At 39.5% G+C, this 25,663-nt stretch overlaps 2 pseudogenes across 1 annotated transcript in view; one reads left to right on the top strand and one right to left on the bottom strand.

Annotated features, from left to right (window-relative positions):
* Nucleotides 1-4,887: 4,887 nt before the first annotated feature.
* LOC148163717 (RNA-binding motif protein, X chromosome-like) lies at nucleotides 4,888-6,255 on the bottom strand (annotated as a pseudogene).
* A 2,818-nt stretch (nucleotides 6,256-9,073) lies between these two features.
* LOC148163716 (patched domain-containing protein 3-like) overlaps nucleotides 9,074-25,663 on the top strand; it is a 46,017-nt pseudogene continuing 29,427 nt past the window's right edge. Inside the window, exons 1-2 of the transcript XR_015768832.1 lie at nucleotides 9,074-9,506; nucleotides 9,690-9,861. The product of XR_015768832.1 is annotated as a patched domain-containing protein 3-like (transcript). The remainder of the gene's footprint in view (nucleotides 9,507-9,689; nucleotides 9,862-25,663) is intronic.

Below are 25,663 nucleotides of genomic sequence, written 5' to 3'. Positions count from 1 at the left end.
GTTTGTTTTTAAGATTTTATTTATGAGAAAGAGCAAGAGAACCTGAGCAGGGGGAGGGGTAAAGGTGGAGAAACAGACTCGACACTGAGCATGGAGCCTGACATGGGGCTCAGTCCCAGGATCCTGGGATCATGACCTGAGCTGAAGTCAGACGCGTAACCAACTGAACCACCCAGGCGCCCTGCTCTGGTCTTTATTTTTAAAACACTGGGCTTTATGGATATTTTAACTAGAATCACAGTTCTGATTTTTAAAATATTTATTTATTTATTTTAGGGGGAGGGGCAGAGGGAGAGAGGGAATCCTTAAGCAGACTCCCCACTGAGCACAGAGCCCCACATGGGGCTCTATACCAGGCCCCTGAGATCAGGACTTGGGCTGAAATCAGGAGTCGGATGCCCAAGGCACTCCACAGTTCTGATGTTTGTGTTGTGTCTCCTCAGAGCAGTTACTAAGTGGATCTCAGTGAATATCAAGGGAAACAAAATTCATATTCAAATGCTTTTCGCTGTTTCTGGAAATTAATTTATTATAGTGTGGATACGGTTTTGATATGAAACAGAATTTTTCTGTTACAACCAAAAGTCTTGTGACTAAAATATTTCTTGCTTGGTCCTTGCCCTAACCTATATCAAATTATCCAAAGTATAATCTGCTTTAGATAGTAAGTACACTTCAGTTGGTGCACCTTTAATTTATATTACTGTTTTTTGAAAAGTTGAGTCAATATGCAAATTGAATAATTTTAAATATCAGAGGTTTTGTAAGAAACTTTGAAGCAAAGGGAATTTTTGTAAAGAGAGAAATCATTTTTATCATAAATTTATCTGTTTAGAAAGTTTAATTTTGTTAATTTTTTCACTTCAAGATGGCAGGGCTGGGGGCAGTTTCTGTAGTGGTGAGAGTCTGGAAGCAAGGACATTCTGCATTTATGTAAGCGTAGCTGGGGAAGAGTAGTAGATTTGCAGAGTGGTTTACTTTGAAAGTTATTTTCCTCTTAAGTTTCTCTTCTGGGGCCATAAATTACTCATATATTCTCTACCTGTTGCTCTTATATTAAAGCAGTCTCTATTTTGGCCAGGGACAGAAAGTAGGTAAGTAGGAAAGTAAGTAGCTGGAGCCCGTCACTGCTGGTTTAAAATGCCTCTGCAATCTTATAAACCTCTTAGAGGTTATGAACATGTTTTCTATCTGAAGGAGCGTCTGCTTGCCCCATAGCTAAACTCGGATTTACAACCATGAGACTGGCAGCTAAGTTGATGTTTGACATATGTCTTCACTTTTCTTCAGGTTATTTGATATTAGCAGAGTGGAAACTTTTTCTTACAGGGCAGAGAGTAAATATTTAGTCTAATCCTAAGGCAGGCCATGTGGCATTGCATAATCGAATGGGCCTGGCTGTGTTCCAGTAAAACTTTAGTTAATAAAACAGGTGCTGGGCGGAGGGAGCCGTTTGTCAACTGCTGCTTTGCATAATCTTAGGTATCTTGAAGCCACAGTCCAAGGATGGTAGAAAGAAGACAGAAGGAACCAGGTCCGGAAGTACAGACTTGTTAATTAGTTTGGGTTGGTTGGTTGGTTGGTTGGTTTCCAAGGAAAGTTGAGCAACTGTCCTGTGGCAAGAATTGCTCTAGGCACTGGGGTTAAACCGATGATTAAGCAGATGAGGTCTCTTTCCTCACGAAACTTGCACTTCCTAGCTGGTGTGCATCTTTTATGTTCCTCTCCCCCAATATGTGTCAGAAACATGTGATAGCAAGTGGTTTGGTTTTATGCATTTTCCGAAAAGAAGATACAGAGAAAATACTTTTAAGAGTCCAACCTAAAAATTGCTTACCTAAAATAAGACACTCCTGTAATTCTCTTTAAAAAAAAAAAAAAATAAGTGGTTCTCAACCTTGATTCTACATTAGAATCACCCGGGAAGACTTTGAAAACTTCTGTCTTACCGTAGACCAATTAAACCAGAACCAGTGGGGGTTGGACCCAGGCATTGGAATTTTTCATTTCCCAGGAAATTTCACTATGCTTCTGAAGTTGAGAACCATGGCTTTCAAGGAAATGGGTTTCATGTGTGATAAAAATCTTGAAGAAATACCCCTTTACTTAGATGCATTTTTCTAGAGATGAGTCAGTATTTATTAATTTTATTTTATGTAACCCTCTTCAGTAAGAGAACGCATCTAATTTAAATTTCAAGATTTAAATGAGCTTGTGCATGGATATTTTTAATAATGCTGTTTGACTTTCTACTCTTAATACTATTTATACTTTTTAAATTTAGTAATAATTGGTTGTCACCTTTAGGATACTGCTGGTCAAGAGAGGTTCAGAACATTAACTCCCAGCTATTATGGAGGTGCAGAGGGTGTGATATTAGGTAAGGTTTTACTTTACGATACTGCTTTAAAAATGTTGTTTTATTATTGCAATTTCTGATTTTCCTTATCTGTGAAGGTCAGTGAGTTTTTAGTTTTCTTCAGGGGTACCTTTATGTAACTTGAAGTTATATTAGCTTCATTTAATATTAATGAATATTTAAACTTTCAAAATTTCTTTTCAGTCCTTTGTCTATCAATTAAAAGAGAAAGATCAGATTAATTTATTTGGTTTAAAAGCACATGTTGATGAAGACATAATTGAGGATTAATCCACATGTAATTGGTCTGTCTGACGAGTGTTACCAGAAACTGATCTTCAGTCAGCAGTGCATTAACATTTGCTGTGCATTTATAAAGAAAGAAGGATGCTAGTTGCTTAGTTGAATCTGTTTTATGAGTCCTAAAAAGTCTAACAAGGCACTTAACATCGTTGATTCATAATCATACAGAATTTAAAAACCAAATGTGGATTCTCATTGTAAGTTGTTGAAAAGTGCTTGTTACCAATATTCCTGGGAAACTTTTAAAAATAAATATTGGTCAATTTTAGGGAAAATTGTCTTTTTATATTATATCATAAATAGTGAGGTTTTAGGTTCATTTCATTAATTTAACAGCAACTCTTATTTTGGTTTAGCATCTTTAAGTTTAGAAAACACCTTTTTTAAAAAAAAAACATTTTATTTATTTATTTGACAGAGAGCAGGAGAGCACAGGCCGGGGAGCAGCAGAGGGAGAGGGAGAAGCAGGCTCCCTGCTGAGCAGGGAGTCAGAGGTGGGGCTCGATCCCAGGACCTGGGACCATGACCTGCCCCGAAGGCAGTTGCTTAAGCAACTGAGCCACCCAGGCGCCCCTAGAAAACACTTTAAATTAATAAGTTCTTTATATGAATAAGCCCTTAATATATTTTAATGCAGTGGGATGGAAGATGAAAATGATAACAAGGAGACAATCAGGATCTTCTCCGTTAAGTTTACATATTTTTTCAAAGTTGCAAATTCTGGTCCTTGTAAGAAACAAATTAACAGGGTCATAGATGTTTGAATCCATGGAAAAAAGTTTGGTATTTTGCCACAGATTTGGATCTGAATGTTTTCGTTTTTGGATAAATGTCTTTTATTGTTAAGAACGGGAACAGCTGTTGTTTTGCTTAAATTAATTTTCAGTTATCACACAGGATATAATTTCATTTCTCTCACGGTGTGTCTTAATGAAATTGAAGTGTGTGTATGTATATGTTTATTATTATTTTTTAATACACTTGTTTCTTCCATCTGGCTGAGTAGATACTGATTGTTAAGCATTTGAAGGCTTAGAAACAGACTTGCCTATATAGAAATATTAGCTTGTAGTGACATATCAGAAATATAATGCCATTGCTCTTATTTTTAATGCTTATTTAATAAGTGACCCTTTTTATTTCAGTTTATGATGTCACAAGAAGAGATACCTTTGTCAAATTGGATAATTGGTTAAATGAATTGAAAACATACTGCACGAGAAATGACGTAGTAAACATGCTGGTTGGAAATAAAATTGGTAAGGTAAGAAGTCAGACACTTGTCATTTTGACTGTATTTTGGTAGCTTTTCTTAATCCTTATATTTACCTTTTAGGAAAATCGTGAAGTCGATAGAAACGAAGGCCTGAAATTTGCACGAAAGCAATGTTATTTATAGGTAGGTGTGTGAACATTTATCCTTTCATTAGTAATGAGGAATTTTAAAATGGAGTTTTTGCTACATTTTTCTCTTTATGAACAGTAAAATGTATGTACTTAGTTCATCATTTTCTTGTGCTAACTGTAGAGCCAGGTTCATTTTTCCTTCTGTAAAAAAAAAAAAAAATTGGATCTTTTTTTTTTTGGTTTTGGTCAAACTTTTTATTTAGTATTCTGTAGTTGCTTAACACACACTTAAATGGTCTTATTGGGGGAGGGGAAAGGGGAGGTTCTTGTAGATTCCCAAGGAAATGTCAGAAAGGCAAAATATGGCCAGCATTATCCATTTGCTTTTTTGGGTTTACTGGGTGAATAGCACTTTCCTTACATAAGCATCTGATCTCAGGATTTTCATACTGAGAACATTGAGATTTCAGTTGAAGACACTCTGAAATCCTAGAGTAGCATACCCCGACCACCCTCTAATAGCTAGCTTGTCTGTATAGGCAGAAGGAGTCACCTCTCCATTTTAGATGGCTAGATGTTTGTGGAAGGTCTTAGAATTGCTTTGCCTCATTTACTGGGAAAAATCAGATATAGGAAGTGGCCTTTAGGGACACTTTTAACTTGAAAAATTACAACACTAGTACACAAGTCAGGTCTTAACACATTTAACATTTGCTTATTGAAAGCAATGTCATAAAGTCAAATAAGATTAAACAGGTTTTACTTTTTTTTCCCTCACAAGAACATAAAAATTATGGAATGGGAACTTAACAGGAAATTAAAAAAAAAAAGTAACACAATTTTTCCTTTTAGTAGTCCTTGCGTAGTTATGACAGAAAAGGTTCCACTTTTTTGTTTGTTTCTTTGAACAGGGATTTTGGTCCAAAGTTTTGTTTTTAATATCTGCTTCTGACTCCCCCTCTATCAGATTGGCTTCCTCCACGGCCACCACCTCTTGGTGCTCCGCGGCTTGAACTGCTGTAGGAATCACGTGGAGGAGGGTCTCCCCTTTCCATAGAAGAGGGAAGCCCTCTTTCTTGTCTGCCAACCCGATCACGACCACTTGAGTAGAGATCACTTCGGCTGCTTGAGTAACTGTCTCGACTTCCACCATATCCGTCACGTGAGCTGCTGTAATCATCCTAGCGACTGCTTCCACCATAAGATGGCGGGGGCCCTCATGTAGGTGGAGCACTACGTGAGTTACCCTAACTCTCATATGAATCTCTGTAGGAACCTCCACTTGGATGATCTGAATAGTCACGATCACGACCATAGCCATCTCTATCACTATAGCCTCTCGATGGGTAGTCATCACGTGAACTGGAATGACCATAATCACGGTAAGTATAATCTCTTGGTGGTGGTGCATAATCTCTAGTATCACGAGAACTTGGGTAATCTCTGCTTGAATAGCTGTCTTTAATAGAGTATCCATCATCTCTTGGGGACAAATAAACATCTCTACGAGAGGGCAGGGGTTCCCGTCGAGGTGGGCCTCCATAACTATCTCTTCCGCGTGACACAGGGGCTCTTCCTCCCATTCCACTGCTGCTGTGAACTGGTCCTGAAGGGGCAGATCTTTTAGGAGGAGGACCACCACTTCGTGGTGGTGGTCCTCTTTTTTCTGGAAGTGGTCCCCTGGAAGAACTCATGTTAAAATTCATGGAATAGCCACCATCATCCATGTGCCCTCCACGTGAGGGAGTCCCCTGGTTCCTCCACTTCCTCCTCTTCCACCTCTAAGACCTCTTGGAGGGCCTCTGCTTCTTGGAGGTGAAGGTGGTCCACGTCTACCACTTTCAAATGATGGTTTAGTGGCCCGTTCTACTTTGAGGGCTTTTCCATCTAAGGACTTTCCACTCATGTCTCTGGCTGCATCCTTAGCATCTGCTGGGCTCTCAAAGGTGACAAAAGCAAATCCTCTCGGTTTGTTGGTTTCACGATCTTTCATCAATAGAACTTCCACTATTCGTCCATATTTGCCAAATACTGCTTCAAGGGCTTTTTCATTTGTTTCTGTATTGAGGCCACCAATGAAAAGCTTTCCTGGGCGATCTGCTTCAACCATTTTCCCCCCCTGGTGAGACACGGAGGGGTGACGACGGTTCCAAGCTCCTACGAGCTCGCCGGCAGGGGCTTCGTAGCAGCTCAGCACGAGGGAGTGCCGCCGGTTCCGAGAACGGAATAGGGAAGCCGCTAGCACTACTGCGCAAACGAGCAAGAATTGGATCTTATTATGTGAAGTTGTATAGGACACAGATCATTCCTGTCAGAATACAGCGGCATTCGGCAAAGCCGGGCACCCAGTGTGTGTTGTACCTTGCGGGTCCTTGTGCTGGCAGCAGTGGTACCACCTGGGAGTTTGTTAGAAATGCTTCATTTCAGTCCCAACCCACCTTTTCTGAATTAGAATCTGTATTTTTTTTTAAGATTTTATTTATTTACCTGTCAGACAGAGCACAAGCAGGGGGAGCGGCAGGCAGAGGGAGAAGCAGGCTTCCCACCTGAGCAGGGAGCCCGAGGCGGGACTGGATCCCAGGACCCTGGGACCATGACCTGAGCCGCAGGCAGATGCTTAACCGACTGAGCCACCCAGGCGCCCCTGGAATGTGTATTTTAACAAGATCTTCATGTGACTTGAATGCACATTAATACTTGAGAAGCATGGTAAAATAGGGTTTGGCAGACTATAGCATGGGACCAAATCTGGTTCCACCATTTGTGTTAGAACACAACCTTGCCTGTGCATTTACATGCTGTGTGTGGCTGCTTTTGTGCTTCATGGCAGAGTTCAGTGGTTACAGCAGAAACCATATGGCATTCAAAGCGTAAGATATTTACCATCTGGCCCTTTACAGGAAAAGTTTGTTGACCCCCTGTCTAGAAAAGTGGACAAGCTCTATCACTGTGGAGCTTTTTTAACGTTACAGGTTCCCTGGGCCTTGTCACAGGTCTGAAACTGGGCCTGGAAGACCGTTTCTAAAACCATCCTAGTTGATTCTGATGTGAAGCCAGCTTTAGGAATTACTGGTTTAGCTATTCCACTGTTAGAATCTTTTAGGAATTAGGAAATGGAAATAAAAGAACATCATCTATAGATAGAAGCAGGATGCTGTAAGTGGAAGGTAATAGGCAATTTTAGAAAGGAATTGAGTACTACCTTTTCTGTTTACTTGCTGGGTGTCCTTCATTTTGATACATTAGTTCAGTAAACGTTTACTGAACACTGAGACTATAACAAACAGATGAACAAAATGGACAAAGTCCCTGCCCTCATGAAGCTTACATTCTAGTAGAGGAAACAGACTTAAATAAGTAAGTAGTGCTATGAAGGAGAGAGAGTATGATGGCGATGGGAGGTAATTAGGGGAAGTTCTTGGAGGTAGTGCCATTGGAACAAGAATCCATAAAATGAAGATCTAGAGGGAGAACATCTCAGGCTGACAGAATAGCAAATATTTCCTGAGGTAAGAACGAGTTTAGTGTGTTTAAGGGATAGGAAGAAAGCTTGTGGGCTGGGAGCATAGTGTATGTTGGGGGCAAAGGTGGTGACGGTGGGAGGTGAAATTTAAAAGGTCATGTTGGGCCTTGTAGGGTATGGTAAAGAAATGGATTTTATTCCAAGTGTGGAAAGCAGGGGAGTAGTGCTGTGATCTGATATTCTTCTAAAAAGACCTGTTTGTACAGAAAATGGTCCATGAGAAGCAGAAGCAAGAGGCTTGTCATGGCCCAGATGAATAATGCTGGTGCCTTTGACTATGGGAGTGGTTATGGGTGGCTTCCGGAAGGTTGGCAGATCGAGGAGATCTTTGGTTGGTAAAGGTGACAGGCTCTGCTGATAGATTGGGTATTTTTTTTAAGGATTTTATTTTTTTCATTTGACAGAGAGAGAGAACTCAAGCAGGGGGAGTGGGAGAGGGAGAAGCAGGCTTCCTGCCAAGCAGAGAGCCCGATGCGGGGCTCATCCCAGGGGATGCTCGGCGGGAAGCCTGCTTCTCCCTCTCCCACTCCCCCTGCTTGTGTTGCCTCTCTCGCTGTGTCTCTCTCTGTTAAATAAATAAATAAAATCTTAAAAAAAAGAAAGAAAAGTTTCCACGGAGTGGTGAGAACAAAAACCTAGTTAGAGTACAGTTGACCCTTGAACAATGTGGGGGTAGGGGTCCCGACACCCGCCCCCCCGCAAGTCGGTAATCTGCGTATAACTTTTGACTCCCCCAAAACTGAACTGCTAATTGCCTATTGACCTGAAGTCTTACTGATAAAGTCAGTTAACACATGTTCTGTATGTTGTGTGTATTACATACTGTATTCTTATGGTAAAGCTAGAGAAAAGAAAATGTTATTAAAATCATAATAGAAAATACCTTTACGGTACTGTCCTGTGTTTATTGAAAAAAAGCCATGTGTAACTGGAACTGCACAGTTCACACTGGTGTTGTTCAAAGGTCACTTAGAGTCTGAAGAGAAAATGTGAAATAAGGAAGTGGAAATGGCTTACATAGGTTAAGTTTTGATGACAATTTTGCTTTGAAAGAGAGGGATAACCCAGGTGGCTTCTAGAAGAGTGTGTGGGCTGGAAGGCAGGGTGGTTGGTTACTTGGTTGGTTAGTAAGATGCACAGTAATTTTGGCAGGCTTTTTAAAGCTGACTGATGTGATCCAGTAGTGAGGGCACATGATTCTTCAGTGAATGAGAAGGGATGGGATCCGAGAAGTAGAAAAGGGGATGCTCCTAGATAGCAGCAGGGACAGTTCATCCACTGTCACAGGAGCGAAGGCAGAGAGCCTAAGGTCACAAATGCAGACAGGTTGGTGACTCTCTCGGTGGGATGATCAATGCTCCTGTCAGATCGTTTCTATTTTTCTCAGCATAAAGTTAGGTCATGAGCTGAGATAAAGGAGTTTTGTGATAAAGGAATAAGAGAGTCATCTCAGTGAAAAAGGTCCTTTCTTATGTCCCATCATGTTCCTCAAACCTTAACCTAAGAGGGCAGGCGCCCTGGATCGCAGGGTCTTTTTTTTTTTTTTCGCCCAGCGGTACCTTTGGGCCCTGGTGCAGATCCAACCCCGCGTCCCCTGCGCGCTTCCCACTGTCCGGCTGCACGGGCACGGACGCGGCGTCCGGCCTGTTCAAAAACCGAGAACCCGATCCATCTCACTTCCCTGCCTGGCCTTCTCCTGTGGCCCTACCCGGGCGACCGACAGCAGCGCGCGTCGTCGCCTCGGACGCGGGGCGGGTGGGTGGAGTCGGCTGAGCGGCCGCAGCGGCGGCGGCAGCTAGTGGGTCCTTTAGTGGCTCTGGGGCGGGGCTGTGGGGAGGGCGCCGACTGACCGACGGACCCCGCCGGGATGGGGAGTGTGGCTGCTCCGCCAGGGTCCTGCGGGTGGGAGAGACGCTCCGCGACCACGGGTGTCCGGAGCCCCTCCGTGTTGTGCTAGAGATGCTCTTCCTCTCGGTGAGTTGTTTTTCTGTCTCGGCGGGCCGGCTCCTCGGCCTAGGTCACGCCCCGGGGAGGAGGAAGGAGCTGGGCCACCTCGATCTGTGTGGCCTGGATAGGGCCGAGCGACGGGGCAGTGACCAGCTGCGTGGGCCTCCTCCCTTTGGGCATGTTGATCCGCGGCTGCGCTCTCTGTTCCAGTTTCATGCAGGCTCCTGGGAAAGCTGGTGCTGCTGCTGCCTGATTCCAGCCGACAGACCTTGGGCCCGGGAGTGGGGCCGGCGCTGGCGGCTGGAGATGGCCGACCCGAGATCCGTGCACGAAACCAGGTTTGAGGCGGCGGTGAAGGTGATCCAGAGTTTGCCGAAGAATGGTAAGTGCGCTGGGTCCCGGCTGCAGAAGCCTCCCCCCGAGGCCGGAGGCCCCGGTTTCTGAACCTCGCCTCCTTTAGTCTTTCTGCTTGTCGTCTTGCTGATTTAACCTCCTTCGTTTCTGCGTTTAAAAAAGAATGTAATTGGAGGGAAGGTAAAGAGTGTTAATTAATTACCTGCTGATCTTTCAAGATTTTGAGTAGTTTTTATTGCTGAAAACAGAAGTCTTACTTAATGATTGCGGATTAGGATATGTTTAAAAAAAAAAACTGGGTTGGGGATGCTTGGTGCCGCATGCTCATGAAGTGTACTATTTAAGCCTTTCAGAAACTTTCGATGTGAAGGGAGGGAAAGGAAAGAATAGCTATACTCACTTGTAAAATGATTTATTTTAATAAATACATATGATTGTGACTTTTTTGTGTGTGCTGTTCTCTTGTTCTAGTATTCTGTTTCTTATTCTTATATCGGGCCTTCCTTGCAGCTTAGGAGAAAAGTCAGTCCAGTTGTTCCTTTGTATTTAATGTGTCATTTCTCAGGCGACTTTCCAAAATTTTTCTCTTTATCCTTGGCTTTTAGCAATTTGACCGTGATGTGTCCAAGTGTGGTTTTCTTCAAATTTATCCTGTTTAGAGTTTACAGAGCTTTCTGAATTTGTAATTTTATGTGTTTGACCAAAGTTGGGAAGTTTAAAGCCGATATTCAAATATTTTTTTCTGTGGAGAGGCTTGGCAAGGGGAACTTTTATCTTTTACTTCCTATTCTTCTTCATTATATGAATTATTTTTCACAATAAACTTATATTTTTAAAAAAGATTTTATTTATTTATTTGATAGAGAGAGAGGGAACACAAGCAGGAGTGGGAGGGGGAGAAGCAGGGAGCCCCACGTGGGGCTTGATCCCAGGACCCTGGGCTCGTGACCTGAGTCGAAGGCAGATGCTTAACGACTGAGCCACCCAGGCGCCCCTAAAATTGTATTTTTTTAAATGATGCTTTTAAGCACTATTACTGTGCCAGAGCATAAAACTCACTGAATACTCACTGAATACACCGTTATCGCAGTATTTAACATGTTTTCTATTTAATCATGAATTGTCTTGGTAATGAATATTCAACACTGTTTAATAAAAATTCATTAATTGGAGATTCAAAAGGTTTTGAAAACAAATATACACAAAATAGTATTCTTTTCGTAATCTCAAACGTCAGACTAGGGGAGGACATAGGAGGGGGTTGTTATTAAGAGAACAGTGGCCCCTGGGTGGCTTAGTAGCTTAAGGGTCTGCCTTTGGCTCTGGTCATGACCCCAGTCTCCTGGGATAGAGCCCTGCATCAGGGCTCTCATATAATATGTGTGTGACAGATTATACTTTATCGGGTGTCTTACACACAGGATATATACAATACCTTATGTTGATAAGCATCCCAGTAAAATAATACTTTTAAAATCAATTTCTAAGAAAATAAGAACATAGAAAAGCCACTTTATCAAATACCCAAATTCACACCCTAAATTCTTGGGAGTTATGGATGTGAAAATTAAAAAGTGTCACTAAAGTTCAGCAGCTTAAGATTTAGTCAGGATAAATGAAAACCAAATGCTTGCAGAATTCAAACACTTACCTACCTGTACTTGCTTGAAAAAAATAAAAATTTTGATGGAAAAATAAACTTCAATGTAAGGTGATTCATGATGCACATTAAAAGCCAAGCGCTGGAATTCACGGTGCTCATGTAGAGAAGACTATCTATGGCTGACTCTGGATCAGAGCAATTTTCTAAGGGGCTCCAAATGCATCGACACTCCATCATTAAGAGTTCTGTCCAGAGCCAGCCAATCCCCTGACTCAGATTCTGACTGTAAGCAGCTTGGTAAAAACATAAAAGGGCCACTTACTCCTTCTCTTATGAATTCTTTGATTTTCTCCTAAAAAACAGTATTCATTTTATGTAACTTTATCAGTGATCCCTTGCTACTGCACAACTGCAAAAGAATTTACACACAAAAACATCTGTGCCCAATCCTCTAAGAATCTTCTTCATAAGTGAAAGGAGGAGCCCTTACATTGCTATGAAAAATCGTCTGTAAGTACTAATTCATGTAAAGAGAAGAGCTCCATAAGAAGACAAGTAAGGTTTTACTACAAATCCCCCCTCCTCGACCAAAAAAACCTCTTCCTTTCCAGGAACAGGAGTTGACACATGCCATCTGGCTTAAATGAACAGTAACTGCGCACATGTCTTTAAAGAGTATCAAAATTAATGTGCAGTCTATCCCACTGGCCAGAGGCAAAACATCAGCTCAAGAAGCCTGGAATGAAACTTTCAAAAGCTCTAATTAGAGCTTGTCACAATTAATTCAGAACAGTCACAAGTAAGATGAACAGCACCCTCATATACCAAATGCTTACGAGAACACCTGTCACCAATATGGAAATACATGAGTAATTCTTGGATGATTTCTGGTGATCCACTACAAACACAAATTAGGTAATAAAAATGCACTTTACCAGGTCTTTCTGTATGCCAAAGATTAAAAAAAAAAGTTTGTGTTTTGAGCTAGAGTGATAAAGGAGTTGATAAAGCCATACCTAGAATCAGGGGCAATTATGACAGTGCTAATAACATAGTCCCAGAAAAATTTAAGTTAAAGTTTCTTCGCAGCTAAACAAACAAAAACTCCTATTAAACAATCTTGTATTCACCAGGTCTAGATAAATAAATATTATGCCACACCATTTATATAAAAAGTATGAAGGGCGCCTGGATGGCTCAGTCAGGTAAGCGTTCGGTTCAGGTCATGGTGCCAGGGACCAGGGATGGAGTCCCACATCGGGCTGCCTGCTCCGCGGGGAGCCTGCTTCTCCCTCTGCCTCTGCCTCTCTCTGTCACTCATGAATAAAATAAAAATAAAATCTTTTTTAAAAAAGTATGAAATTATTCACATTTTATTCATAATACTTTAAAAACAGAACAAAGCCTGAGAAAATTCAGATGAGGGAAATGGTTCTGACTTGGTGCAGGTACTAAATTAAGGCCACTGTAGACATTACATAGAGAAAACCTGTCATACACACTCTCCAGTTAAATTCTCAAAGTTTTTCAGAGCATAAAGAACTTTTTTTTTCCTAATTACTCCAGACAACATGCTCAAGGGCAGACTGACTTTTTCCTAGCTACCCAAGAAAAGAAAATCACTGTTCCCAAAATGTTTGTGTTTACCTCCCTCTCCCCTTTTACAATTTCCTGTTTTTCATATGTTTCTTGACAGTCTAGTGACGGTCTCTGTCATATGTATCATTAGGTTACTCTTCTGAGATGTTAGATCTGAAAGTGACAGAGAACATCCTCAGGAAACAATGCCCACTGGCATCCTACCACCAAAGTCAATACACACAGGTAGCCTGAAAGGGCACCCCATCTGGATCCAGACCCTGCAAGTCCCGGTTTCATCTTTCCTTGGTCCCTCTGGTGAATCTCCTATGCAGACACTGAGTTCTTTAGCTTTCACCTGCTCAAACGGCTTCTTCACCAAGTCTGGTTCTTCTGTTTTGCCAGTGGCTCTTAACTTGCTTTTATAAAAAGGTGGCCACAGTAGGAATCTTTTTAATAAATCTGACTTTGCCAACTTCTTACTAGATTTGATTAAACCATCTGTTCAACCTCCTCATGTGGATAACAAGGAGCTCTTAACGGTTTGAAGCTGAACATCTTAGAAAAAAACTCTTTGTATCTCCTCTACTCTCCTACAACACTGAACACTTCTGTGACCAGATATTCTCTGACTGTCCAGGGACGGCCATCAGTGTCCTACAGTTCAATTCAGTCTGATACAGTCAGATCCCACAGGGTAAGGGCCAACTAATAAGAAGTCCTATAAGACTGCTGCACTCCCATTTCAGATGCCATCCCAAATCCAGGTTGTTACCTGTGCTTCCGACCACCCGGCTATTAATCAAAGGTTCCCACAATCTCCTCCCTTGATTGCATTAATTTGTGGCTCACAGAACTCAGGAAGAGTTGCTCACTAGAGTATCATCTTACTATAAAAGGATATAACCCAGGAACAGCCAGATGGAGGAGACAAATAAGGAAAAGTATGAGGGGAAGGGGCACAAATCTCCCATGCCCTCTCCAAGCGTGCCATCCTCCCAGGACTTCCATGTGTTTGCCAAAACCGAACTCTCAGAACCAGTAAATTCAGCATTTTTATGACGGTTTCATTACTCAGGCATGATTGATTAAATCACTGTCCTTCAGTGACTGGACAGAATCTCCCGTCCCTCTTCCCTCTCCCCTCTCCTGAGGTAGGAGAGAGTAGGACTGAAAATCCCAACCCCTCTAATCACATGGGTGGTTCTCCAGGCAACCAGCCTCCACCCTTAGAGGCTTTCCAGAAGTCAGAGTGCTAACATAAAGTCGGGTACGTTTGGAAGGGGTAGTTATGAAAAGCAAAAGACGTCATCACTGCTTTGATCAGTTAAGAAAGTCAAAGGGTTTTAAAAACTCTCTGCCAGGAGCAAAATATGTATTTCTTATAAATCACAATATCCACAGAAGAACTGTCATTTTGGCTTTTTCTTGTTGTTCGTTTGGGCTTGCACTTTTAATACAATATTTAATTCAGTTTTTTTAAAGTAATCTTTTTTTAGGCATATCTGTTATTTTGTGAGGGGTAGTTCAGTTAAAACTAGACATTATGATCAATAAAACCTTTAAAACAAGCAGTGAATGGAACATGAAAGTTTACCAAAGATATTATCAACCGTATCATAAAGAGATACTTGTCAGTGAGAAACCAGAACATATCAATGGAATCATCTGCCATGTCAGAAGTAAAGGGCAATCAACAGAAACTGACTGAGAACAAAGATGCTAGAATTAGCACACAGGAAATTAAAAACTATTTTAAATGTATAGCACATGTTTAAAAAGTAGACATGAGATTAAAAAGACCCAAATCAAACATCTAGAGATAAAGTGAAAGTGTCTGAGATGTAAAATACATGGGATGAGATTAACAAAAATTAGACATCACAGAAGAAAACATAGGTGAATATGAAGACACAATGGGCCCCTGGGTGGCTCAGTCAGCTTAATAGCCTCCTTCGGCTCAGGCCATGGTCCTGGGGTCCTGGGATAGAGCCCGTGTCAGGCTCCCAGCTCAGTGGGGAGCCTGCTTCTCCCTCTCTCTCTGCCCCGCCGCCCAGCTTGTACTCTCTCTCACTCTCAAATAAATAAATAAAATCCTTAAAAATAGATAAAAATAAGTAAGTAAAATCAATGAAACAAAACATTGGTTCTATAAGGAAAAATCAAGAAACTGATAAATTCTAGCCAAAGTGATCAAGAGAAACAAAGACAAAAATTACCATTATAAAGAATGAGAAAGATCACATCACTACAGATTATACAGAGGTGAAAATGTAACTGAGGAAATGTTATAAACAAGTTCATGCCAAAAAACTTGACAATTCAGATGAAATGTCAATTTCCATCAAAGATTAAAAACTATCAGAATTGACTCAAAAAGAAACAGACCACAAACAAAATACCTAAAGAATTTAAACAAAAGGGAATCAAAACGTGTCACTGTAAGAAATCAACTAATCCCAAAGGCAGCAGTAATAGAGGAAATAAGCGATAAAAACTCTCTGAGACACACAGAAACACAGAAAACAAACAGCAAAATGTCAGTAGTAAATCCTCCCTTACCAGTAATTATATTAAAGGCGGTGTTGGCGGAATATATATAAAAATAATACCCAAGTATATAAATAAATCTATAACAAAGTTCCAAGTGTACATGCTGTCTCTTAAGAGACTCATACACCAAAGGACAGATCCCAGTATCTATGAAGCAACCATTCACATAACTGGAGGGACAAATACAGTATTAGTTGGAGATCTTAATGCACCACTTTCAATAATGGATCAAACAACCAGAGAGAGAACAGAGAAATAGGACAGCGGAACAACAGCACAGACCAGTGAGGCCCCGGAGAACATGCTACCCAACGACTTCAGAACACAGTTCTCTCAAGCGCCTATGAAACATTCTCCAGGACAGACCCTATGGTGTCTACAAAACAAGTATGAATAAGTTTTAAAAGACTAAACTCATCTGAAGTATTTTTTATCATAACCTAATGAAACTAGAAATCGGTGACAGAAAGAAAACTGGAGAATTCACAAACATGTGCAAATTAAATCACACCCTTTTAAACAACAACTAATGGGCCAAAGAAGAAATCACAAGAAAATTAGAGAATACTTTGAGACAAATGAAAACACAAGACGCCGAAATTTGAGATGTAGCAAAAGCAGTGCTGAGGGAAATTTACAGCTCTAAACACAGTATAAGAGAAGAAATATCTCAACTCAATAACCTAATTTTACACCTTAGGGGACTAGAAAAGAAGAGCAAACTAAGGGCTATAGAAGGAAGGAAATAATGACGATCAGAACCAAATTAAAGGACAAAGCGAATTGATACACAATAGAGAAAAATCCATGCCCAAGGCCTGGTTTCTTTCTTTCTTTTAAAGATCGACAAAACTGACAAGCTTTTAACTAGACGAAGGAAAAAGAGAAGATTCCAATTACAAAACTCAGATATGAAAGTGGGGACATTACCCCTAATTTTACAGCCAAAAAAATGATTATATACACCAACAAGCTGGATAACCTAGATGAAATGAATGAATTCCTGAAAACACACAATTGACAAAATCGACTTATCAAGAAAAAGAAAATCTGGGGCCCCTGGGTGGCTCAAGCGGTTAAGCGTCTGCCTTCGGCTCAGGTCATGATCCCAGAGTTCCAGGATAGTGCCCCACGTCGGTCTCCCCACTCAGCGGGGTGTCTGCTTCTCTCTCTACCCCTCACCCTGCTTGTGCTCACTCTCTCTCATTCTGCCTCTCTCTCAAATAAATAAAATTAAAAAAAAAAAGAAAATCTGAAGAGACCGTAAGTAATCAAAATCATCCCAACAAAGAAAAGCCCAGGACCAGATACCTCCATTGGTAAATTCCATCAAACATTTAAAGAGTTAACACCAACCCTCCTCGCTTTTCAAAAAACGGAAGAGAAAGGAACACTTCCAAGCTCATTCTAGGAGGCTAGCACTATTCTAATCCCAGAGCCAGACAAAGATGCTACAAATAAAGAAAACTATAGACCAATATCCCAGAGGAATACTGATGCAAAAAATCCCCAGCAAAATACTAGCAAACGTAATTCAGCAGCCTCTTAAAAGGATTATACACCATGATAAAGTGAGTTTTACCTCCATAATACGAGATTGGTGGAATATGAGCAATCACTCAAAATAATATATCCCATTAAAGAATGAATGGGGGGAAAAACACATGATCATCTCAATTCATGCAGAAAAAGTATTTGACAAAACTCAGCATCCTTTTATGATAAAAAACGCTCAACAAACTAGGAACAGAAGAAAATCTGATGTTTCCTCAAAAAGCTGCAAATACAATTACCGTATTAGGCAGCAATTCCACTCTTAGTATATACCCAAAAGCAGTGACAGCAGAAACTCAAACAGATATTTGCGCAACAATGTTGACGGCAGTATTACAACAGAAGGCTGAAGCAACTCAAGTGCTCGATGAACAGATAAACAAAATGTGGTTTATACATATCATGGAACATTATTCAGTCATGAAATGGAATGAAATTCTGAGATATGCTACAACATGTATGAACCTTGATCACATTAAGCTAAGTGAAATAAGCTACTCACAAAAGGGCAAATACTGTATGATTCCACCTAGGAGGTATCTAACACAGGCAAATTCATAAAAACAGAAGACAGAAGAAAGGTTACCACGGGCTGAGGGGAAAGTGGAGTGAAAGCTATTGTTTAATTGGTACAGAGTTCCTCTTTGAGGTGATGAAAAAGTTCTGAAAACAGATAGTGGTGATGGCTGCAAAACAATGCAAACGTACTTATTGCCCCTGAGCTGTAAACTTAAAAATGGTTAACATGGTCAAATTTATGTTTACTTTACCATGATTTAAAAATAAATAGATAACTGGAGAGTCCTGCATCTATTAAAGAAATTGAATCTATGGTTAAAAACCTTTCCATGAAAAGAATTCCAGGCCCAGAGTGAATTCTACTGAACATTTAAATAATAATCCATTCTAAACAAACTCCTCCAGGACCGTGAAGAAGAGTGAATACTTTCTTAGTCACTCTATGAGTTATACATTACCCTGATACCAAAACCAAAGACATTATAATTAAAAGCTACAGACTAATATCCTTCATGTTGACATATGAAAATCCTAAACAAAATTTTAGCGTAAATAGTAAAAATATGTATAAGACAACAACACATCACAACCAAGTGGGGTTATCCTAAACAATGAAAAAAATCAATGGGGAAACTAATGATGATTAACATAACAATAAAAAATTTAGAGCAAAAAAATATCAGTGGGGACTTTATTATATGATCATCAACAAATGCAGGAAGTGCACTTAACAAAATCCAACATGCATTCCTGACAAAACCTCTCGGCAAATTAGAAACAGAAGGGAAATTCCTCAACCTGATAAAGGGCATCTGTGAAAAACATACAGCTAACAACACACTTAATGGTAAAAAACTGAGTATTTTTCCTCTTCATGTCAGGAACAAAAGATGGATATCAGGCTCTTCACCTTTTTTAAGATTTCTTTTTTTTTTTTAAGCCAGGGCAATAAGACAAGAAATAAAAAGAACCCAGATTGGAAAGAAAAAATGTAGAAATTCAATGGAATCTACAAGATTTAAAAAAAAAAAAAAGCTCGCAGAACTACTTAGCAAGTTTAGCAAGGTTGGCGGATACAAACTAAACGTTTAAAAGATCTATTGTATTTCTAAATATCAGCAATAAACAAAGGATTCTTCTCTTGAAATAACATTTTTTAATAAAAATCTATTGAATATTTAGGGCTAAATCTGACAAAAGATGTAAAAGACATGTAACCACTCTGAAAGAAATTTTGAAAGACCTAAATAAATGGAGACACATAATTTGTTCTGTGATCCTTAAGACTCAATATTGTTAAAAGGTCAATTCTCCCCAAATTGATCTATATAGAGTCAATGCAACCCCTATAAAAATCCTAGCAGGCTTTTATTTTTAAATCAACAAACGGATTCTAAAATTCATCGGGAAACACAAAAACATTAGAGCTAAAATAATTTTGAAAAAAGTAACAAAATTGGTAGACTAACAATATATGACTTCCAGGCCTACTATAAAGCTATAGAAATCAAGGGTGCCTGGGTGGCTCAGTTGGTTAAGCGACTGCCTTCAGCTCAGGTCATGATCCTGGAGTCCTTGGATCGAATCCCGCATCAGGCTCCCTGCTCAGCAGGGAGTCTGCTTCTCCCTCTGACCCTCCCCCTCTCGTGTGCTCTCTCTCTCTCTCTCATTCTCTCTCTCTCAAATAAATACAATCTTAAAAAAAAAGCTATAGAAATCAAGACAGTGAAGCATCCTCACATAAGAGACCAATAGATTAATGGGCTAGAAGAGAATCCAGAAATAGACTTACCATATATAAACAACTAAGTTTTTACAAAGGTGCAAAAGCTATGCACTACAGAAAGGACAGACTTTTCAACAAATAGTTTTAGAATATATAAGAGAAGAAAAAAGAAAGGAAAAGAACAGAACTTCGATTCATATGCTTCATACTGTATCCAAAAATTAATTCAAAATGAATCACAGACCTAATGTAACACATGAAACCATACAACTTCTAGAGGAAAACATTAAGAAAAATCACTGCAACCCTCTGTTAAGCAAAAGATATAACACTGAAACCATCATTAATACGAAAAAATTGATATACCGGATTTCATCAAAATAAAAAACTTCTGCTTTTAGAAATAAACTGTTAAGAGAATGACAAGAGGAGCCACAGTCTAAGAAAATATCAGCAAAGCATATATCACGTAATAAGGGGTTCATATGCAGAATATATAAAGAACTCTCAAAATTCAACAAGAAAAAACAAAAAATGAACAGAAGATTTATACACTTCACACACACACACTCAAAATACAGCTCAACGGACAGCAAATAAGACACTCAACATCACTGGTCATTAGACAATGCAAATTAAACCACAATGAGACTACCAACACATACATACCTATTGGAACGGTTAATATTTTAAAGTCTGATTGTGCTAAGTATAACAGGTGAGGATGTGGAAACAGGAACTTTTATATACTGTTAGTGGAAATGTAAAATGATACAATCACTTTATTAAAACATGGATGGAATAGTTTCCAAACTTAAACATGCATTTACCATATGATCCAGCAATCCTATTACTGGGTATTTACTCTAAAGAAATAAAAATTAATATTCATATAAAATCCTGTACCTAAATTGTTTATACAGGTCTATTCATAACCACCAAGAACTGGAAACAATCCAATGTCCTGTAATAAGTGGATGGATAAATCAACTCTGAAACATCCACACACAATGGAATACAACCCAGCAGTAACAAGAAACAAACTACTGGCATGCAAGAGCTTGGATACAGCTCAAAGGCATTATGCTAAGTGAAAAAAAGTCTGAAAACTTTACAGGATATATTCCATTTATAGGACATTCTCAAAAAGATAAAATTATAGTGATGAAGACTGACCAGTGGCTGCCAGAGGCTAGAGGCAGGGGAAAAGTATGACTAAAAAGACACTAGTTTTTTAGAAGGATGGCACTGCTTAATATCCTTACTGTGGTAATGATTAAATGACTGTATACATTTGTATAATACCTGTTAAAATTAAAAAAACTGTATACCAAAATGAGGGCAATTTGTATAGTAATTAAAAAAAAAAAAACCACACTACCTACTCATATGCTAGGAATATAACAGATCAAAAATATTTTCTAAAAGAATAAATTACCAGAGAACATGTAGTATAAAATTTCTGCTTCTTTCTGATTTACGATTTACTTTGCTACTAAGTCCAAGACCGATTTTGTAAAACTGTTCCATGGGCTTTTGAAGTAATGAGTTCTTCCCTCAAAAGATTTATTGATTGGGTGCCTCAAATGGCCCAGTCGGTTAAGCGACCAACTCTTGGTTTCGGCTCAGGTCATGATCTCAGAGTCATGGGATTCGAGCCTTGCGTTAGACTCCGCACTCAGCACAGAGTCCACTTAAGACTCTCTCTCCCTCTCCCTCTGCCCTTCCCACCCCCCTACCCCGCCCTACCCCCGGGATCTCTCTCAATGAAATAAATAAATCTTGTTCATTGAGGGGCACCTGGCTGGCTCTGTCAGTAGAACATGCAACTCCTGATCTTGGGATGGCAAGTTCAAGCCCCAACGTGGGTATAGGGATTATTTAAAATTAAAAAAAAAAAAATTTGTTGATTGTGTTATTCTATTTCCCTATGGTCTCATTTGTGATTTTTGGATCTATTTAATTATGAAAGAGATACAACAAATCTCCTAATATAACTGTATCTTCATCAAATTCTCTTGTGTTTTGAACAGGTTTTGCTCTGAAATATACCATCTATGTTTGGTGCCTACTTGTTATGACTGTTACAGCTACTTTGTTAATTAATTGGGCCTTTCATTATTACATACTATCTTATTTCATTATATCCAGTGCATTAACCTTAAATTCTACTTTAAATTACATTATATTACCACCTCCGCTTTTATACTGTTTGCATTTGCCTGGCCCATCCCTTTATTTTCAACCTTTCATTATGTGCTTTTAAGTACTCCTCAATTCCACCTGACAGTATGAGTTAGTAGAATTGGACCTATTCACATTTAATTAACGGATATATTTTAATTCTGTTACTTCCTTCTTATGTTTAACATTTTTGACATTCTGTTCAAATCTGTGTTTGATTTAATCTTTTTATATCTGTATTACTATGTTGTGATTAAAAGAATACCAAGTTAGAAGTTAGGAGGCTGGGTTTAGTCTCAGCTCTCTTACTGAGGTCTAGCTAGGCAGGAGCTTCACCTCTTTACGTCAGTCTCCCCCTTCTCATCAAGGAATATAAGAATTCCTGCTTTACCCGCTAGTTATTTTGGGGGGAGGGAGGGTGGAGAACTTCAGGGTAAGGGGACATCAAGAGGGATACTCTAAAAGCCTGAAGGATCCAATAGAGAAATAATTGAGGACCTAGATCCCCAAATCTGAGTGTGCAAACTTTAAAAGTATCAACAATAAAATGTTACCTCTGCTACCTCAGAGGATAGAGTAAATATGTCTTAAGAGTTGAGAAGGAGGGGAAGCTGGGGGTGAGAAAAGATGTACAAAACCTTATGAAGATGAAAGTCTCAGAGATGAAGAATAACCTGGGAAGCCAGGGCTTGTTGTGATGACTACTTAAAAGGAGACAAACAGTATGATGGTTTTATGGCAGAAAGTAACAGCAAGATAATGTTTGGAGAGGAAAGAGGGCTGTGGAGAAAGGTCTTGTCAGAAGCGGGCTGAATTCCAAGACTCCCAACTTGGCTTCTGCTGATGGACATGGGGCTGGCAGAGGGTTGGATGGTCTCATTCCAAACCAGTATCATTAATCAATAAATAAGAAATTAAATGACAACAAAACAGCTTGGAAATTAAAAAACACATTCCTAAATCAAAAATTTCAAATGTTCAAAGACAGCAAAACTGAAAATTCAAATTATCCAGAGAGCAATGAAAAAGAAACACACCCTACCAAAACCTATGGGGCACAGCGAACTTGTTCTTAGAGGACATCTTTATTAAGGAGTAAGGAGTAAAAAGAAGGGAACTTAATACTACTCTTAAAAAACTAACAAAATAAACTAAAAGAAAAGTAGGAAGGAGAGAAGGAAAAAAATGAAGCAATTTCTCAATTAAATAAATAGCTTCCTCAGGATACCAGAGTGGCTCAGTGGGTGAAGTGTCCAACTCTTGATTTCAACTCAGGTCATTGTATCAGGGTTGAGAGATAAAGCCCTGTGTCAGGCTCTGCACTGAGCATGGAGCCTGCCTGAGATGCTCTCCCTCTCCCTCTGCTCCTCCCCCGACTCACACATGCGTGCTCTCTCTCTCTCTCTGGAATAAATAAACAACATCTTAAACAAAAAAGCAGAGAAATCGTTTTAAATTTTAATTTAAACAAATAAATTTTCTAATTTTTTATTTGAAAAACTTTTACTCAAAGCACTCATTACACTCAAAGGTCACCTAAAACAAAGTAAATTAAAAAATAAAAAACTTTAAAAAAATAAACACTTTAACATGAAGCAAATTTTGCCTGTTTAATCAGATTATATAAAATCGGTGTAACTAATTTCTACAAGGATCTAAACTCCATGCTTAAATTTCAATCAGTTCTATCTATGCAGCTGATTAAGTACCATCATAAGGCCTTGCCATAAGCAGAAAAAGAAACCAGATGCCTTTTGTTTTTCCAAACACCCCCTCGCAGGAAACAAACAAAAAACCCGGTCAAAATATTCTTAAAATTTTGTGTGTGTGTGTATTTATTTTTATGTCAGAAATATTAAATATTTGTTGTCTCATTCTGCGATTCAAATATACATATGCTGAATCTCCTTTTCTGATTTCCACATTTTTTTTTTAAGATTTTATTTATTTATTTGACAGAGAGAGACAGCGAGAGAGGGAACACAAGCAGGGAGAGCGGGAGAGGGAGAAGCAGGCTTCCCGCGGAGCGGGGATCCCGATGCGGGGCTCGATCCCAGGACCCTGGGGTCATGACCTGAGCCAAAGGCAGATGCTGAACGACTGAGCCACCCAGGCGCCCCTCCACATCATTTTTTCTAATGTGTTTTAAACATTTTTATTCATTTTGGTAAATTCTACCCACTTTTTTCTTTTCTAGCTTCTATTGTCCTTTATTTTGTTTTCCACAGTCTCTACTGTCCCTTGTGATCCTTCTAATTTCGCCCTTCTTTCAGTGATGGTTTTATTTTCTTAACCTTATTTTCCTTTCTGCTCAATTAGCTTACATTGCATTTTCTCATGCAGTCACACTATCTCTTCCTGACCTCTTTTATCACTGCTTTGTGCTCTCAGTGGTAAATATTTCCAAAAAGTGTTTTAAATTCATAGCAAAACAGCTGGGCATGATTTTCATCTACTTTACAGAAGTAATTTTTCTGTTGAGCATTCATCTGTCCTTTGTTTTGCTGCTACTTTCTTCCTTTTTGATTCTTGAGTGGTAGCAGTAGTGTTTAGCTGAAATCCTTTTGATAATTCATCTTTAAAGGAGGTGAGGTGTTTTTGGACAAGCTATCTGTAAGAGATTCATGCAGAAGGCTATCGTGGTTCCAGTTCTTGACCAGCTAAACTTTGTCTTGATTCAAGGTTTTATATGAGAATCATTTAGGTTTTTTGTTTGTTTGTTTACTTTTCAACAGCCAATGGAGATAGGCAGCCTTGAGGTTTTCACAATGCAAAGACATCTCGTCCCCTACTGCTAGGAGACAAATGTAAAAATGCCTTGTTTGTATGATTCTTTGTTTGACACCTGATATTCTTTCCTTTGTAACTTTCAGCAAATTTAATGGCACGATGTGTGAACTTGGTTGACAGAAAGGGAATAGGGTATTTTTTTTAAGAGTTTATTTATTTATCTGTCAGAGAGAGAGAGAGAGAGAGAGAGAGCACAAGCAGGGGGAGGGGCGGAGGGAGAGGGAGAGGGAGAAGCAGGCTCCCTGCTGAACAAGGAGCCCAACACGGGGCTCGATTCCAGGACCCTGGTATCATGACCTGAGCCAAAGACAGACACTTAACCAACTGAGCCACCCAGGAGCCCCAGGGGAATAGGGTATTGTAAAATTTATATTTTTGGTTTCTTTTTTAATTTCTAGATTATTAATCAAATCATTTAATTCTAAAATTAGTATTACTATTATTATTTAAGACAAAGTTTTTTTTTCAAAGTTATTGGCAAATTAACTTAAACCCTCCCAAATATTTCATGGCAATATGGTGCAGAGATAAAATCGCTTTATTTTATCTCTGCGCCGGAAGAGACAAACACTCTTCCACCTTCCCTCTTACCCCAAATCCCTACAAATGACAGGGAAAGAAAAATTAAAATCTGTAACAGTGCCGGAAAGCAAGAGAAAAGAAAAACTCCTGAGCCATTTCTAACAGACAGAAAGGAGATAGGACTGGCTGAGGAAAGAACTGCTGCGAACTGGATGCTCTGCAAGTGTCCAGACTCAGAGGCGATGCATGCGAGATGGATGCTAGATGCATGGACCGCCTTCCTCCTACTGCAAAGACCCTCTTCCCCGTGGTCAAGGAGCAAGTCGCTGAGGCATCTGCTCCAGGCTGGAGAAGTGACTATGGAGAGTTAAGCTGCCCCTTGCAAATGGTGTCACGCCAGCCAAGCAAAGTGGTCCTCGCTGAGGGTATGGATGCCTAGCGTTCTACATCTGCTAACCCATCCTGTACCGTCTCCCCATCGTGGGAGACAGACCGCGACAAATACTGTACTCACACCCAAAACTGCCAAATATATGAGGAAAATCAGTGCCCATAAAAGAGAGGTACCAAACTTCATTCACACAACTAATACTGGAGGGGAAAAATGCTTAATAGAGCAAACAAAAGGAGGCTTTAATAGAAGTGAAATTAATATCTTCAGAAGAACATCATAACTATGAAAAAAGAACAGGTATTATAAAAATGCAACTTTAGATCTTAAAAATAAAAAATGTTTTTATTATTGCAATAAAATTCAATATATCGGCTGAATGATAGAATGGACACAAGGGAAGAGCAAGT

This window comes from Eumetopias jubatus, unplaced genomic scaffold (genome assembly GCF_037043125.1).
Source record: "Eumetopias jubatus isolate StellerSeaLion01/CBP00866 unplaced genomic scaffold, mEumJub1_p1.0 scaffold_8, whole genome shotgun sequence".
Lineage (NCBI taxonomy): Eukaryota > Metazoa > Chordata > Mammalia > Carnivora > Otariidae > Eumetopias > Eumetopias jubatus.
Note: the sequence above shows the minus strand (reverse complement) of the source record. Positions and strands in the feature narration are given on the sequence as shown.